The sequence below is a fragment of the Ranitomeya imitator genome, chromosome 4, assembly GCF_032444005.1.
Source record: "Ranitomeya imitator isolate aRanImi1 chromosome 4, aRanImi1.pri, whole genome shotgun sequence".
In the NCBI taxonomy this organism is placed as follows: Eukaryota; Metazoa; Chordata; class Amphibia; order Anura; family Dendrobatidae; genus Ranitomeya; species Ranitomeya imitator.
This window is the reverse complement of record NC_091285.1, coordinates 176,256,950-176,275,036: the sequence shown is the minus strand read 5'-3', so window position 1 is coordinate 176,275,036 and position 18,087 is coordinate 176,256,950. Positions and strand designations below refer to the sequence as shown.

General features: G+C 43.7%; 1 long non-coding RNA gene across 1 annotated transcript in view; it reads right to left on the bottom strand.

Annotated features, from left to right (window-relative positions):
- LOC138674007 (uncharacterized) overlaps positions 1 to 11,036 on the bottom strand; it is an 80,149-nt gene extending 69,113 nt beyond the window's left edge. The window contains exons 1-2 of the long non-coding RNA XR_011320425.1: positions 10,989 to 11,036; positions 1,891 to 1,982 (exon numbers count right to left, since the gene is read on the bottom strand). This is a non-coding gene — a long non-coding RNA (uncharacterized lncRNA). The remainder of the gene's footprint in view (positions 1 to 1,890; positions 1,983 to 10,988) is intronic.
- Positions 11,037 to 18,087: the final 7,051 nt, after the last annotated feature.

Here is an 18,087-nt window from a genome sequence, read left to right as displayed (position 1 = left end):
TTTGCATTATTTGAGGTCTGAAAGCACTGTTTTTTTATTTTGACCATTTTTCTTTGTCAGAAAAAAAGACAAAATTTATTGCTTGGAAATTCAGAGACATGTTGGCAGTAGAATAAAAGAACAATTTACATTTTACTCAAAAATATACCTATATAAAAATCAGACAAACTGAACATTTTGCAGTGGTCTCAATTTTTGCCAGAGCTGTATTGGGCTGATTTTTGCCATTTACTATTTGGAGTATGAAGATTGTAGACCAGATCAATCCCTAGAATGGGGTTTTAAAATGCCCTGTTTGAATGGAGTAGTGGACGCCTGGGTCACCACTCAATTCATTGTCTAATGGACTTCCCAATATAGCTGAAAATTCAGCATGTGTGTCCATCAATTCATTATAACAGAGCATTTTAAAGCCCTTTCTTAAAATTGGTGGTGGTCCCAGTGGCTGGACCTCCAGCGATCTATGGATAAGTAGATAACTTGCAGAATTGGGAATAACCCTTTAATGATAACCTGTCAGCACAATTTTGTAATGTGAAAGAAATACATGACTGTAAGGGTACTGCAACGCTGATGACATTGATACCTTTGGTGAATAAATCCACTTAGTGCTTCTTTAGTAATCATCATTTGAAATTTTCATCTTCCGCCTGCCTCCAGTTTTGAATGACAGGTCACTGCTGAGATTTCAAACAGAGGAGGCAGGTTATTGACATACCGAGGGAATGGGGAATTGTAGACTGAGAGGAGAAGACTCAGTGCACTGTCCGGCCCCTGTGCACCAAAACCTAATTAGCAGATAACTTCAAATGGTGATTAAAGAAGAACTACAAAGTTGATTTCTCCATCCAAGCTATCAACGTAATCAGTATTACAGCACCATTACAGCCATGTCTGTATTTTACATAGCAAAATCCTGTTGGCAGGTTCTTTTTAAGAACATTCATAAAGAGCAACACAAGGGCAAGCTTATATGAACACAGAAGAGAATCATTTCGGCATTAATATGTATATTTAGACTAAAGATATTAAGGTTTTATGTATCAAATATTGTGCATAAAGAACAAATATTAGCTAAAGGTATTTGTATCACGTGGAAAAACAAAGCCAATGTATACAATTTTCTTCACTGTAGACGTTTTACAGACTTTGACCATGATCTATAAAGGAAGTAAGAGCAATTTTTCATTAGCTTACAGACATTTGTTTGATTTCCTGGCCAGTGATAGTTTTTATGTCATTCTATTCACACATGGTATTGATTGAAACGTTGGGCGTATTTATCAACATTTTACGTTGCCTAGAACTGTATAATTAACGTCAGATAAAACTAGATATATTTAGCAGCTGTAAAATATCAGCTATGTCATTAGAAAGATTTTTAAGCCGCTTGCCAAACCCGAACTCCAAAATTCAGGAGCGTTTGTGCTCGCCTTATGTTCTGGTGTAACTGCAGTAACACAGGCAGCAGTGATGGGGCAAATTTACTACTGCTGCATAACATTTAGGATACATTCAGAGGCGTAGACAGGGTTTTGGTTCAGGGGGCAAAACTTCTCAGTGGGCCCCTAACCAGGTAACGTTGATTACAACTGGGTGACGCACCCTAATAATGGATGTCGGAGAAGCTCCTCCTGTACCAGTCATAACTTTTATTGTTTAAGATCACTGTACTCGTTTTTTATTTTGTATAACCCTCCTCACATGTAAAGCGCCACGGAATAAATGGTGCTTTAATAATAATATTAACCTCGGACGATGACCACACTGTTGCTAAAAATAATCTCTATATAAAGAGCAATATTGATATTACTGCCATATGGTCAATAGTAGATACCAGTCCTACAGAACATATAAAAGATCACAGCATTGTTATAGATGGTGACTTACTGCTGACGTTCTTTCTGATGGAATCGCTCATTTTTCCCGTCTTCTCCATCTGGCCCAGACCGACACGACAACTTTTTCCAGCCACGACTGGGCTGCAGAGATTACAACAAACACACATTTCACTTCTCACATTTTCAGCACTGTCACCAATGGGACTATTGCCAACATGCACAAACTCCTCATTCTGCTGATACCCCAATACTGAGCTGCTGCTGCCATATGTGACCCTATTACTGCACCTACCGTGTGGTTCTGTGTGCCCTGTAGATGATAAAACAAACCTCTAGAATATATCAATGCTGTGTGCAAGTGCTCGAGAAAATCGTGCCCACATTTTGTCCCCTAGAAAGTAATAATGCCCTCTGTGTGCCCCTTTGACAGTCACAATAACCTGAGTTCCTCTATAACAATAAGTGCTCACTTTACATTTAATAATGTCCCGAGTGTGCCCCCCTGTACAGCTATCCTCTACACTAGGGGTCCCCAACCCGTAGCTCGCGAGCCACATGTGGCTCACCAATGGTCACAGAAAAGAAGTCCCCAGGGAGCTGCCCCGCTGCCTGTAATACCCACCCAGGGCCGGCGTCAGCACCCAAGCAAGTGCCGGGGCCCTGAGCAGGCAGGGGCCCCACTCGTCATCGGGGACACTGTCGTGCTTTGGTGCCGCCCCCCGCTTGCTCCGGGCCCCATCACTTGCGATACTTACCTCTCCCTGGTCCAGCGCTGCAACCTCTTCCATCCTCTGACTGTGACGTCCAGGTCAGAGGGCGCGATGATGTCCCCAGAGTGCGCCCTCTGCCTGAGCAGTCACAGCACAGAGCAGGAAGATGCTGAGGACTCCAGAGCAGAGCAGCGACAAGCAATGAGAGGTGAGTATTTCATTTTTTTATATTTGGAGCGATATATGGGGACCATCAGAAGGGGCCCATATATGGAGCATTATATGAGGCTAATTCTATATGGAGCATCTTAGGGGGCCAATAATATAGGGAGCATCGTATGGGGCCAATTCTATAGGAAGCATCTTATGGGGCCAATTGAATATGGAGCATCTTATGGGGCCAATTCTATATGGAGCATCTCATGGGGCCAATTCTATATGGAGCTTCTTAATGGAACCAATTCTATATAGAGCTTCTTAATGGGGCCAATTCTATATGGAGCTTCTTAACCCCTTCCCGACCTGTGACACAGCGTATGCGTCATGAAAGTCGGTGCCAATCCGACCTGTGACGCATATGCTGTGTCACAGAAAGATCGCGTCCCTGCAGATCGGGTGAAAGGGTTAACTCCCATTTCACCCGATCTGCAGGGACAGGGGGAGTGGTAGTTTAGCCCAGGGGGGGTGGCTTCACCCCCTCGTGGCTACGATCGCTCTGATTGGCTGTTGAAAGTGAAACTGCCAATCAGAGCGATTTGTAATATTTCACCTAAAAAAATGGTGAAATATTACAATCCAGCCATGGCCGATGCTGCAATATCATCGGCCATGGCTGGAAATACTAATGTGCCCCCACCCCACCCCACCGATCGCCCCCCCAGCCCCCCGATCTGTGGCCCGCTCCCCTCCGTCCTGTGCTCCGCTCCCCCGTCCTCCTGTCCGCTCCCCCCGTGCTCCAATCACACCCCCCCGTGCTCCAATCAAACCCCCCCGCACTCCGATCCCCCCCCCGTGCTCCGATCCACCCCCCCTGCACACCGATCCACCCCCCCTGCACACCGATCCACCCGCCCGCACACCGATCACTCTCCCCCATGCTCCGATCCCTCCCCCCCGTGCTCCGACGCCCCCCCGTGCCCTGATCTCCCCCCCCTGTGCCCTGATCTCCCCCCCTTATACTTACCGATCCTGGCGGGGTCTTCTTCCCCGGCCGCCGCCATGTTCCAAAATGGCGGGCGCATGCGCAGTGCGCCTGCCGAATCTGCCGGCCGGCAGATTCGTTCCAATGTGAATTTTGATCACTGTGATATAATCTATCACAGTGGTCAAAATAAAAAAACAGTAAATGACCCCCCCCATTTGTCCCCCATAGATAGGGACAATAATAAAATAAAGAATTTTTTTTTTTTCCACTAAGGTTGGAGTTAGAACTAGGGTTAGGGTTAGGGGTAGGGTTAGGGGTAGGGGTAGGGGTAGGGTTAGGGGTAGGGTTAGGGGTAGGGTTAGGGCTAGGGTTAGGGCTAGGGGTAGGGTTAGGGGTAGGGTTAGGGTTAGGGCTAGGGTTAGGGTTTCGGTATGTGCACACGTATTCTGGTCCTCTGCGGATTTTTCCGCAGCGGATTTGATAAATCCGCAGTGCTAAACCGCTGCGGATTTATGGCAGATTTACCGCGGTTTTTCTGCGCATTTCACTGCGGTTTTACAACTGCGATTTTCTATTGGAGCAGTTGTAAAACCGCTGTGGAATCCGCAGAAAGAAGTGACATGCTGCGGAATGTAAACCGCTGCGTTTCCGTGCAGTTTTTCCGCAGCATGTGTACAGCGATTTTTGTTTCCCATAGGTTTACATTGAAATGTAAACTCATGGGAAACTGCTGCGGATCCGCAGCGTTTTTCGAAGCGTGTGCACATACCTTTAGAATTAGGCTATGTGCACACGGTGCGGATTTGGCTGCGGATCCGCAGCGGATTGGCCGCTGCGGATCCGCAGCAGTGTTCCATCAGGTTTACAGTACCATGTAAACCTATGGAAAACCAAATCCGCTGTGCCCATGGTGCGGAAAATACCGCACGGAAACGCTGCGTTGTATTTTCCGCAGCATGTCAATTCTTTGTGCGGATTCCGCAGCGTTTTACACCTATTCCTCAATAGGAATCCGCAGGTGAAATCCGCAGTAAATCCGCAGGTAATACGCAGTGCCTTTTACCCGCGGATTTTTCAAAAATGGTGCGGAAAAATCTCACACGAATCCGCAACGTGGGTACATAGCCTTAGGGTTAGGGTTGGGTTGGAATTAGGGTTGTGGTTAGGGTTAGGGGTGTGTTGGGGTTAGGGTTGTGGTTAGGGGTGTGTTGCGGTTAGGGTTGTGGTTAGGGTTACGGCTACAGTTGGGATAAGGGTTAGGGGTGTGTTGGCGTTAGAATTGAGGGGTTTCCACTGTTTAGGCACATCAGGGGGTCTCCAAACGCAACATGGCGCCACCATTGATTCCAGCCAATCTTTTATTCAAAAAGTCAAATGGTGCTCCTTCCCTTCCGAGCCCCGACGTGTGCCCAAACAGTGGTTTACCCCCACATATGGGGTATCAGTGTACTCAAGACAAACTGGGCAACAATTACTGGGGTCCAATTTCTCCTGTTACCCTTGAGAAAATAATAAATTGCTTGCTAAAACATCATTTTTGAGGAAAGAAAAATGATTTTTTATTTTCACGGCTCTGCGTTGTAAACGTCTGTGAAGCACTTGGGGGTTCAAAGTGCTCACCACATATCTAGATAAGTTCCTTGGGGGGTCTAGTTTCCAAAATGGGGTCACTTGTGGGGGGTTTCTACTGTTTAGGCACACCAGGGGCTCTGCAAACGCAACGTGACGCCCGCAGACCATTCCATCAAAGTCTGCATTTCAAAAGTCACTACTTCCCTTCTGAGCCCCGACGTGTGCCCAAACAGTGGTTTACCCCCACATATGGGGTATCAGCGTACTCAGGAGAAACTGGACAACAACTTTTGGGGTCCAATTTCTCCTGTAACCCTTGGGAAAATAAAAAATTCTGGGCTTAAATATTATTTTTGAGGAAAGAAAACGTATTTATTATTTTCACTGCTCTGTGTTATAAACTTCTGTGAAGCACTTGGGGGTTCAAAGTGCTCACCTCACATCTAGATAAGTTTCTTTCGGGGTCTAGTTTCTAAAATGGGGTCACTTGTGGGGGGTTTCTACTGTTTAGCCACATCAGGGGCTCTGCAAACGCAACGTAACGCCCGCAGAGCATTCCATCAAAGTCTGCATTTCAAAATGTCACTACTTGACTTCCGAGCCCCGACATGTGCCCAAACTGTGGTTTACCCCCACATATGGGGTATCAGCGTACTCAGGAGAAACTGTACAACAACTTTTGGGGTCAAATTTCTCCTGTTACCCTTGGGAAAATAATAAATTGCAGGCTAAAATATCATTTTAGAGAAAATAAAATTTTTATTTTATTTTCATGGCTCTGCGTTATAAACTTCTGTGAAGCACTTGGAAGTTCAAAGTCCTCACCACACATCTAGATTAGTTCCTTTGGGGGTCTAGTTTCCAAAATGGGGTCATATGTGGGGGATCTCCAATGTTTAGGCACACAGGGGCTCTCCAAACGTGACATGGTGTCGGCTAATGATTGGAGCTAATTTTCCATTTAAAAAGCCAATTGGCGTGCCTTCCCTTCCGAGCCCTGCCGTGCGCCCAAACAGTGGTTTACCCCCACATATGGGGTATCAGCGTACTCAGGACAAACTGGACAACAACATTTGCGGTCCAATTTCTCCTATTACCCTTGGCAAAATAGGAAATTCCAGGCTAAAAATCATTTTTGAGGAAAGAAAAATTATTTTTTATTTTCATGGCTCTGCATTATAAACTTCTGTGAAGCACCTGGGGGTTTAAAGTGCTCAATATGCATCTAGATAAGTTCCTTGGGGGGTCTAGTTTCCAAAATGGGGTCACTTGTGGGGGAGCTCCAATGCATAGGCACACAGGGGCTCTCTAAACGCGACATGGTGTCCGCTAACAATTGGAGCTAATTTTCCATTCAAAAAGTCAAATGGCGCGCCTTCCCTTCCGAGCCCTGCCGTGTGCCCAAACAGTGGTTTACCCCCACATATGAGGTATCGGCGTACTCGGGAGAAATTGCCCAACAAATTTTAGGATTCATTTTATCCTATTGCCCATGTGAAAATGAAAAACTGAGGCGAAAAGAATTTTTTTGTGAAAAAAAAAGTACTTTTTCATTTTTACAGATCAATTTGTGAAGCACCTGAGGGTTTAAAGTGCTCAATATGCATCTAGATAAGTTCCTTGGGGGGTCTAGTTTCCAAAATGGGGTCATTTGTGGGGGAGCTCCAATGTTTAGGCACACGGGGGCTCTCCAAACACGACATGGTGTCCGCTAACGATGGAGATAATTTTTCATTCAAAAAGTCAAATGGCGCTCCTTCCCTTCCGAACCTTACCATGTGCCCAAACAGTGGTTTACCCCCACATGTGAGGTATCGGTGTACTCATGAGAAATTGCCCAACAAATTTTAGGATCCATTTTATCCTGTTGCCCATGTGAAAATGAAAAAAATTGAGGCTAAAAGAATTTTTTTGTGAAAAAAAAGTACTTTTTCATTTTTACGGATCAATTTGTGAAGCCCCCGGGGGTTCAAAGTTCTCACTATGCATCTAGATAAGTTCCTTGGGGCGTCTAGTTTCCAAAATGGGGTCACGTGTGGGGGAGCTCCAATTTTTAGGCACACGGGGGCTCTCCAAACGTGACATGGTGTCCGCTAAAGAGTGGAGCCAATTTTTCATTCAAAAAGTCAAATGGCGCTCCTTCCCTTCCAAGCCCTGCCGTGCGCCCAAACAGTGGTTTACCCCCACATATGAGGTATCAGCGTACTCAGGACAAATTGGACAACAACTTTCGTGGTTCAGTTTCTCCTTGTACCATTGGGAAAATAAAAAAAATGTTGCTAAAAGATAATTTTTGTGACTAAAAAGTTAAATGTTCATTTTTTCCTTCCATGTTGCTTCTGCTGCTGTGAAGCACCTGAAGGGTTAAAAAACTTCTTGAATGTGGTTTTGAGCACCTTGAGGGGTGCATTTTTTAGAATGGTGTCACTTTTGGGTATTTTCAGCCATATAGACCCCTCAAACTGACTTCAAATGTGAGGTGGTCCCTAAAAAAAATGGTTTTGTAAATTTCGTTGTAAAAATGAGAAATCGCTGGTCAAATTTTAACTCTTATAACTTCCTAGCAAAAAAAAATTTTGTTTCCAAAATTGTGCTGGTGTAAAGTAGACATGTGGGAAATGTTATTTATTAACTATTTTGTGTCACATAACTCTCTGGTTTAACAGAATAAAAATTCAAAATGTGAAAATTGCGAAATTTTCAAAATTTTCGCCAAATTTCCGTTTTTATCACAAATAGACGCAGAATTTATTGACCTAAATTTACCACTAACATGAAGCCCAATATGTCACGAAAAAACAATCTCAGAACCGCTAGGATCCGTTGAAGCGTTCCTGAGTTATTACCTCATAAAGGGACACTGGTCAGAATTGCAAAAAACGGCCAGGTCATTAAGGTCAAAATAGGCTGGGTCATGAAGGGGTTAATTGGGCCAATTCTATATGGAGTTTCTTAATGGGGTGAATTCTACATGGAGCATCTTATGGGGCATATTCTATATTGAGCTTCTTAATGGGGCCAATTCTAAATGGAGCCTCTTAATGGGGCCAATTTAATATGGAGCATCTTATGGGGCCTATTCTATATGGAGCTTCTTATGGGGCCAATTCTATACGGAGCTTCTTAATGGGACCAATTCTATATGGATCTTCTTAATGGGGCCAATGCTATATGGAGCATCTTATGGGGCCAATTCTATACAGAGCTTCTTAATGGGGCCAATTCTATATGGAGCTTCTTAATGGGGCCAATGCTATATGGAGCATCTTATGGGGCCAATTCTATATGGAGCTTTTTAATGGGGCCAATTCTATATGGAGCATTTAATGGGGCCAATTCTATATGGAGTTTCTTAATGGGGCCAATGTATTATGGAGCTTCTTAATGTGGCCAATTCTATATGGAGCTTCTTATGGGGCCAATTCTATATGGAGCTTCTTAATGGGGCCAATTCTATTTGGGCCATCTTATGGGGCCAATTCTATATGGAGCATCTTATGGGGCCAATTCAATATGGAGCAGTATATGGGGCCAATTACATATGGAGCTGTATATGGGGCCAATAATATATGAAGCATCTTATGGGACTGTTAAAGGGTATTGACTTTTAAGATTGCTACTTCCAATAGGTGGCACTAGAGTTCAAGTCCTCTTTGACTAAGCAATTTGCATAACAATAATGTAAAATACATAAGGCTAGAGTGAAAGTGAAAATCTGCATGTTATTATTTGTGCCTTCTCTAGATTTTTCTATGACTTTATCTGCATTGTGGCTCTCGACCAATTTTCATAGCGGAATGTGGCTCTCAAGATAAGAAAGGTTGGGGACCCCTGCTCTACACAATATGATCCTCTCTTCTCTTATACAGTCTAATGCCCCCTTACTGTATATATAATGACGCCTTAGTTCCCCCAAACTGTTTGATGGCTCCAATACTGTACTGTATGATGGCCCTATCACTGTAGTCTCTACACTGTATGATGGCCCCCTAAATAACCTCCATATAGTACAGTATAATGCACCCCCATAGGCAGACTCTATAGTATAATGCACCCCTCATAGGCAGACTCTATAGTATAATGCACTCCCCATAGGCAGACTATATATATTATAATGCACTCCCCATAGGCAGACTCTATGGTACGTATAATGCACTCCCCATAGGCAGACTCTATAGTATAATACATTCCCCATAGGCAGACTCTTTAGTATAATGCACCCCCCATACACAGACTCTATAGTATAATGCACTTGCCATAGGCAGACTCTATATAGTATAATGCACTCCCGAAAGGCAGACTCTATAGTATAATGCACTACCCATAGGCAGACTCTTTAGTATAATGCACCTCCCATAGGCAGACTATATAGAATAATGCACCCCCCATAGACAGACTCTATATTTTATAATGCACCCCCATAGGCAGACTCTATACAATATAATGCACCCCATTGGCAAAATCTATAGTATAATGTAGCCCTCCATAGGCAGACTCTATATAATAAAAAGCACCATCATAAAAAGTAAATACAATACTCCCCTCTCTTCATGGTTCCCCTGCCGCTCTGACAGCCTACACATTTCCATACAGTGGGCGCCGAGTAGTGACATCATCGCGCCCACTGTCAGTGGCAGACTCTGTATATTATAATCCACTCCCCATTGGCAGGCTCTATAGTATAATGTACTCACCATAAACATAGTCTATATAGTATAATTCACCCCATAGACAGACTCTATAATATAATTCAGACTCTATCATATAATGCACCCCTCATAGGCAGACTCTATAGTATAATGCACTTCCCATAGGCAGACTCTATGTATTATAATGCACTACTCATAGCAGACTCTATAGTATAATGCACTCCCCATAGGCAGACTCTATAGTATAATGCACTTCTCATAGGCAGACGCTTTAGTATACTGCTCTCCCCATAGGCAGACTATATAGTATAATACACATCCCATATTCAGACTTTATAGTATAATACACACCCCATAGGCAGACTCTATATAATATAATGCGCTCCCCATAGGTAGACTCTATATTGTATAATGGCACCATTTTTAACCAAATTTTGGATTATTTTTTCACCACATAAATGAAAAAGAACCTTGACATGTTTGGTGTCTATTAACTCATACTGACCTGGAAAATCATAGTGACAGGTCAGTTTTAGCATGTAATGACCATGGTGAAAAAAACTAACTGTTGAATTGCATTTTTTTGCAATTTCACCGGACTTGGAATTTTTTTTCCTGTTTTCCAGTACACAATATGTTAAAAGAAATGGTGTCTTTCAAAAGTACAACTTGTCCCACAAAAAACAATCCCTCACATGGCCATATTGACCAAAAAATGTAAACGATATGGCTCTGGGAAGAAGGGGAGCAAAAAACGAAAATTCAAAAACTGAAATACCCCTGGTCTTTAAGGGGTTAAGAGGTTATTTTGTACCAGAACTTTGTGAAAGAATTGTAATATAATACATCTGCACCAGTATTTTTATTATTCCCTTCACAAATATGATTATTATTGCTATACACCATTATTTTACCCCAAAGTTTCCATATTGATATATAGTAATTATACTAAATACTATCAAAACTTTGAAAATGAGTTGGACCAGAGCAAGATAAAAAGTTTTTATGATCTTTAAAAATCTCAGTCAAGTAGCTTAAAATGTCAAAAGGCTAAAATTACTATTATACTTACCACATAGTGTTGTTCGATAGAGTCTCTTGCTGCTTTCTGTTGAACATATCTTCTATAGTGACATTGTGAAAGGTGTGTCGGCTCATTAGAGTGGTATAATTGAGTATACCTGTATCCACAACAGTATAACCTCTGTACCTGTTGTAAATAGATTTGCTTACCTACTGTAAATGTTATTCAGTCAAAAGATATCGCTGTTGCCTAAGCATTGCCCAAAGACTGTGATATGCTTATAAAATGTGACTGATGCAAAATACAGGAAGAGGATGTGGGTCCATCTTAAGGGCAGTCTGTAGGTACTGAGAACAGGGAGAGGATGTGCTGGAGAGGAATCTGACAACATACTCTTGTGGAAGCACCTCAAGGAGACCAGAGCAGCAGCAGATTGGAGCTGAACTTGCCCATGACCAGAACCTGTCCAGATTTGAGGAAATTACTGCCAGTAACACTGCTAAGACTAAGAGACGGAAAAGGTCCCTACCTAATGTGAATGTGGTGATCTGGCCAATTGAAAAATACGAAAGGGAAGTATTGCGGCAATTGAGTAATAAGGACACATATCGTGTATTACCTCAGAACCCCACTCAAATTTTCTATGATAAATTGGAACACATCTTGGGATTGGCGAACGAGTGGGGTATTGTTCCTAAGAAGGTCTTTGATGGACTTATGCCCAAATTTCCCAGGGTTGCTATTTTTTATGCCCTGCCCAAGATACACAAGGACGCTGTTAACCCGCCTGGTCGGCCAATTGTCTCTGGCATAGGGGGGTTGTGTGATAACATTTGTAAATTTGTTGATTTCTATTTGAAACCTTTGGTGGAGACACTCCCCTCCTATGTCAGAGACACTACTGATGTGCTGAGGAGGGTTGATGGGCTGTCTCTTGAAGCGGGTATGATTTTGGTCACTATCGATTTTGAATCCTTGTATACATCAATTAGACACGAGGATGGACTAAGAGCTGCCCGCTTTTTCCTTGAGACCGCCAACTGGGATGGTCATTTTACTGAATTCATTGTGGATTTGCTTGAATTTATTTTGACTCACAATTATTTTGTTTTTAAAGACAGGTTTTATTTACAGTTGCAAGGTACTGCGATGGGCGCGGAATGTGCTCCATCGTATGCAAATCTCTTTCTGGGCTACTGGGAGAGACATATCTTCCAGGGCGATGGGGCACATGCCGTGGACCCTGTGGTGGGCTGGTTTCGCTACATTGACTATGTTCTAATGATCTGGAACGGTGGCGAGACCAGCCTATCCAAATTTATGCAGGAGTTAAACAATAATATATTTAATTTAAAATTCAGTTACACTTGGCATGTTAACAAAATTGATTTTTTTGGATATTACTTTGTGTGTTGCCGAGGATGGCTCCATTGAAACTGATCTTTATCGTAAAGAGTCATCCATACATTTGTTGTTACATGCCTCCTCGGCACACAACTACTCGGTTATTAAGGCCATCCCAGTTGGGCAGTTCTTGAGGAATAGGCGGGTATGCTCTACGGAGGCCCGCTTTGAGAGGCAGTCTGCCATCCTCACTGAATGTTTCAAGGCACGGGGATACAGTCGCCGGTGTATCAGGGCAGGGTATGGACAGGCTAAGTCAACACGAAGAGATGATTTATTGTTACAGTCTAAGAAGTTCAGATCAGACAATGGATAGGAGTTAGATTTATTTCTACCTCTAATTGCCAGTGGAATTGTATCCGGGAAATATTTAATAGACACTGGCCCATACTACATACTGATGGTGTCTTGGCTTCACATTTGACAGAGTTCCCCTTGATGACACAGCGAAGGGGAAAGAATTTGAAAGACAATTTGGTGAGGAGTCACTATATAGCGATCAATAAAAACTTCTTTGATGTGAGGAGTCCAAGACAGGGATGTTTTCTCTGTGGATCATGTGTCGCGTGTCCGAACATTCTCAGATGTGAGACCTTTAAAACCTCAGATGGGAGCAGGGAATTCAAAATACGGGAATTTATCTCGTGTAATACGACATTTGTGATATACTATGCCACCTGTCCCTGCTCCTTGATCTATATTGGTCTCACTTCTAGGTAACTGAAAGTTCGGACATGCGAACATGTACGAGATATCCTGGCTGCTAAAGAAGTGGTGGATCTTTCTAGTCTGAAGACGTTGCCGAGACACTTTCGAACGTTTCACGGATCAGATCCCCGAGGCCTAAAAGTGAGAGGCATAGATAGGATACATGGAGGGATCAGGGGTGGCAATATGATTAAAATATTGGCACAATGTGAGTGCAAATGGATTATCACCCTTGATACCCTTGCCCCTAAAGGACTGAACGAGAAGCTTAGCTTCACCCCTTTCCTGTGACTAACCCCGCCTTATAATTTTATATGGTATACTGGGCACCACTTTTTTTGTTCCATTGTGCCTGTGTGATATTAGATGAATTGCAGATATTTTGACGTATTTGTCTCCCTTCTCTCCCTAATGCGAGTCTATCCACCATTCTTTTTAATATTTTTGCATTAATTGTTGTCTTGTGTGTCTTTTTTATTTTAGTATATAGTCTGTAGATGACCATGGCTTTAGACGTTATATAGGCTGCGCTGGATTCTCCTGCTTCCACATGTGGAAATTATAAAGAAATAAGAAGTTATTGCTGTCCACCAATTATGTCCACTACGATGTATGTGCACTAATTATATTATTACTTGTCACTTTATCTTTTGTAATATGTGTGATTTGCGTATATTGCACTTGTTTATGTTCATGATTATAGAATATTATGATTGCAGTCCCCCACATTAGCAGATTTATATAAATGCGTTGGTTAATTATATCCCCTTATTTCACTCACTGCCCTGCACGAGGTATTCATTTCATATAGTGATTTTATTTGGAAATCTGCAGCAATTTTATCACTACAAATATGGCCGCCGCCGTGGTCTTCTAGAGTATGGCTGCCGGGTGTTGCGCATGCCCGCTGCCGTCCACCGTGCTCGTCTCTCACTATGGCTATCAGTATAAGCTGGGCGTGCGTGTCACTGGACGTCCTATGGCAGAGTTACGCCTCCTGTTGTGAATTCTGTGGCAGAGCTCCCTCCTGTGGTCACAAGTGGTACTTCGGCTGGTTCTCTCTGTGAGCTTCCGTTGGTGGAGGAAAGTGGTACTGCGGCTTCTGAGTTTCCTTCCTCAGGTGATGTGGTGAAGTTGTTAGGTGCTGCTCTATTTAACTCCACCTAGTGCTTTGATCCTGGCCTCCAGTCAATGTTCTAGTATTGGACCTGTTTCCTCCTGGATCGTTCCTGTGGCCTGCTGCTCTGCATAGTTAAGTTCCTCTTTGCTATTTGTTTGCTGTTTTTTTCTGTCCAGCTTGTCATTTTGTTTTTTACTGCTTGCTGGAAGCTCTGGGACGCAGAGGGTGTACCTCCGTGCCGTTAGTTCGGTACGGAGGGTCTTTTTGCCCCCTTTGCGTGGTTTTTGTAGGGTTTTGTGTTGACCGCAAAGTTACCTTTCCTATCCTCGCTCTGTTCAGAAAGTTGGGCCTCACTTTGCTAAATCTATTTCATCTCTACGTTTGTCTTTTCATCTTAACTCACAGTCATTATATGTGGGGGCTGCCTTTTCTTTGGGGTATTTCTCTGAGGCAAGGTAGGCTTATTTTCTATCTTCAGGCTAGCTAGTTTCTCAGGCCGTGCCGAGTTGCATAGGGAGCGTTAGGCGCAATCCACGGCTGTCTTTAGTGTGGTTGGAGAGGATTAGGGATTGCGGTCAACAGAGTTCCCACGTCTCAGAGCTCGTTCTTGTTTTTTGGGTTACTGCCAGGTCACTGTATGTGTGCTGACCTCTATGTACATTGTGGTACTGAATTACCTTTCATAACAGTACTGGAGGCCTAAAGTACTAATGATTCTCAATAGAGGGAAAAAAGAAGTTCTGAGACCATTTTTTTTTCTTTGCACTGTGTTTTGCCTTTTTTTTCTCCTAGACATTTGGGTGGTTCAGGACACAGGTGTAGCAATGGACATTAAAGGTCTGTCTTCATGTGTGGATCAGCTCACGGCAAGAGTACAAAGTATTCAAGACTTTGTGGTTCAGAATTCTATGTTAGAACCGAGAATCCCTATTCCTGATTTGTTTTTTGGAGATAGAACTAAATTTCTGAGTTTCAAAAATAATTGTAAACTATTTCTGGCTTTGAAACCTCGCTCCTCTGGTGACCCAGTTCAACAAGTTAGGATCGTTATTTCTTTTTTGCGTGGCGATCCTCAGGACTGGGCATTTTCCCTTGCGCCAGGGGATCCTGCATTAAGTAATATTGATGCATTTTTCCTGGCGCTCGGATTGCTGTACGATGAGCCTAATTCTGTGGATCAGGCAGAGAAGAATTTGCTGGCTCTGTGTCAGGGTCAGGATGAAATAGAGGTATATTGTCAGAAATTTAGAAAGTGGTCCGTACTCACTCAGTGGAATGAAGGTGCGCTCGCAGCTATTTTCAGAAAAGGTCTCTCTGAAGCCCTTAAGGATGTCATGGTGGGATTTCCTATGCCTGCTGGTCTGAATGAGTCTATGTCTTTGGCCATTCAGATCGGTCGACGCTTGTGCGAGCGTAAATCTGTGCACCATTTGGCGGTATTACCTGAGCTTAAATCTGAGCCTATGCAGTGCGATAGGACTTTGACCAGAGTTGAACGGCAAGAACACAGACGTCTGAATGGGCTGTGTTTCTACTGTGGTGATTCCACTCATGCTATCTCTGATTGTCCTAAGCGCACTAAGCGGTTCGCTAGGTCTGCCACCATTGGTATGGTAGAGTCAAAATTTCTTCTGTCTGTTACCTTGATCTGCTCTTTGTCATCATATTCTGTCATGGCATTTGTGGACTCAGGCGCTGCTCTGAATTTGATGGACTTGGAGTATGCTAGGCGTTGTGGGTTTTTCTTGGAGCCCTTGCAGTGTCCTATTCCATTGAGAGGAATTGATGCTACGCCTTTGGCCAAGAATAAGCCTCAGTACTGGACCCAGCTGACCATGTGCATGGCTCCTGCACATCAGGAGGTTATTCGCTTTCTGGTGTTGCATAATCTGCATGATGTGGTCGTGTTGGGATTGCCATTGCTACAAGTCCATAATCCAGTTTTAGATTGGAAATCCTTGTCTGTGTCCAGCTGGGGTTGTCAGGGGGTACATGGTGATGTCCCATTTCTGACTATTTCGTCATCCACCCCTTCTGAGGTTCCTGAGTTCTTGTCTGATTACCGGGATTTATTTGATGAGCCCAAGTCCGATACCCTACCTCCGCATAGGGATTGTGATTGTGCTATCGATTTGATTCCTGGTAGTAAATTCCCAAAAGGTCGACTGTTTAATTTATCTGTGCCTGAGCACGCCGCTATGCGGAGTTATGTGAAGGAGTCTTTGGAGAAGGGGCATATTCGCCCGTCATCGTCGCCATTGGGAGCAGGGTTCTTTTTTGTAGCCAAGAAGGATGGTTCGCTGAGACCTTGTATAGATTACCGCCTTCTAAATAAGATCACGGTTAAATTTCAGTACCCCTTGCCATTGTTATCTGATTTGTTTGCTCGGATTAAGGGGGCTAGTTGGTTCACCAAGATAGATCTTCGTGGTGCGTATAATCTTGTGCGTATTAAGCGAGGCGATGAGTGGAAAACTGCATTTAATACGTCCGAGGGCCATTTTGAGTATCTAGTAATGCCATTCGGACTTGCCATTGCTCCATCAGTGTTTCAGTCCTTTATGCATGACATCTTCCGAGAGTACCTGGATAAATTCCTGATTGTGTACTTAGATGACATTTTGATCTTCTCGGATAATTGGGAGTCTCATGTGAAGCAGGTCAGAACGGTGTTTCAGGTCCTGCGTGCTAATTCTTTGTTTGTGAAGGGATCAAAGTGTCTCTTTGGTGTTCAGAAGGTTTCATTTTTGGGGTTCATCTTTTCCCCTTCTACTATCGAGATGGATCCTGTTAAGGTCCAAGCCATCCATAATTGGACTCAGCCGACATCTCTGAAAAGTCTGCAAAAGTTCCTGGGCTTTGCTAATTTTTATCGTCGCTTCATCTGCAATTTTTCTAGTATTGCTAAACCATTGACCGATTTGACCAAGAAAGGTGCTGATTTGGTCAATTGGTCTTCTGCTGCGGTGGAAGCTTTTCAAGAGTTGAAGCATCGTTTTTCTTCTGCCCCTGTGTTGTGTCAACCAGATGTTTCGCTTCCGTTCCAGGTCGTGGTTGATGCTTCTGAGATTGGAGCAGGGGCTGTTTTGTCGCAGAGAAGTTCTGATTGCTCGGTGATGAAACCATGCGCCTTCTTTTCCAGGAAGTTTTCGCCTGCTGAGCGAAATTATGATGTGGGCAATCGAGAGTTGCTGGCCATGAAGTGGGCATTCGAGGAGTGGCGTCATTGGCTTGAAGGAGCTAAGCATCGCGTGGTGGTCTTGACTGATCATAAAAACTTGACTTATCTCGAGTCCGCCAAGCAGTTGAATCCTAGACAAGCTCGTTGGTCGTTGTTTTTTGCCCATTTTGACTTTTTGATTTCATACCTTCCGGGCTCTAAAAATGTGAAGGCGGATGCTCTGTCTAGGAGTTTTGTGCCCGACTCTCCGGGGGTATCTGAGCCGGCGGGTATCCTCAAAGAGGGAGTAATTGTGTCTGCCATCTCCCCTGATTTACGGCGGGTGCTGCAAAAATTTCAGGCTAATAAACCTGATCGTTGCCCAGCGGAGAAACTGTTTGTCCCTGATAGGTGGACGAATAAAGTTATCTCTGAGGTTCATTGTTCGGTGTTGGCTGGTCATCCTGGAATCTTTGGTACCAGAGAGTTAGTGGCTAGATCCTTTTGGTTGCCATCTCTGTCGCGGGATGTGCGTACTTTTGTGCAGTCCTGTGGGATTTGTGCTCGGGCTAAGCCCTGCTGTTCTCATGCCAGTGGGTTGCTTTTGCCCTTGCCGGTCCCGAAGAGGCCTTGGACACATATCTCTATGGATTTTATTTCAGATCTTCCCGTCTCTCAAAGGATGTCAGTCATTTGGGTGGTCTGTGATCGCTTCTCCAAGATGGTCCATTTGGTACCCTTGTCTAAATTGCCTT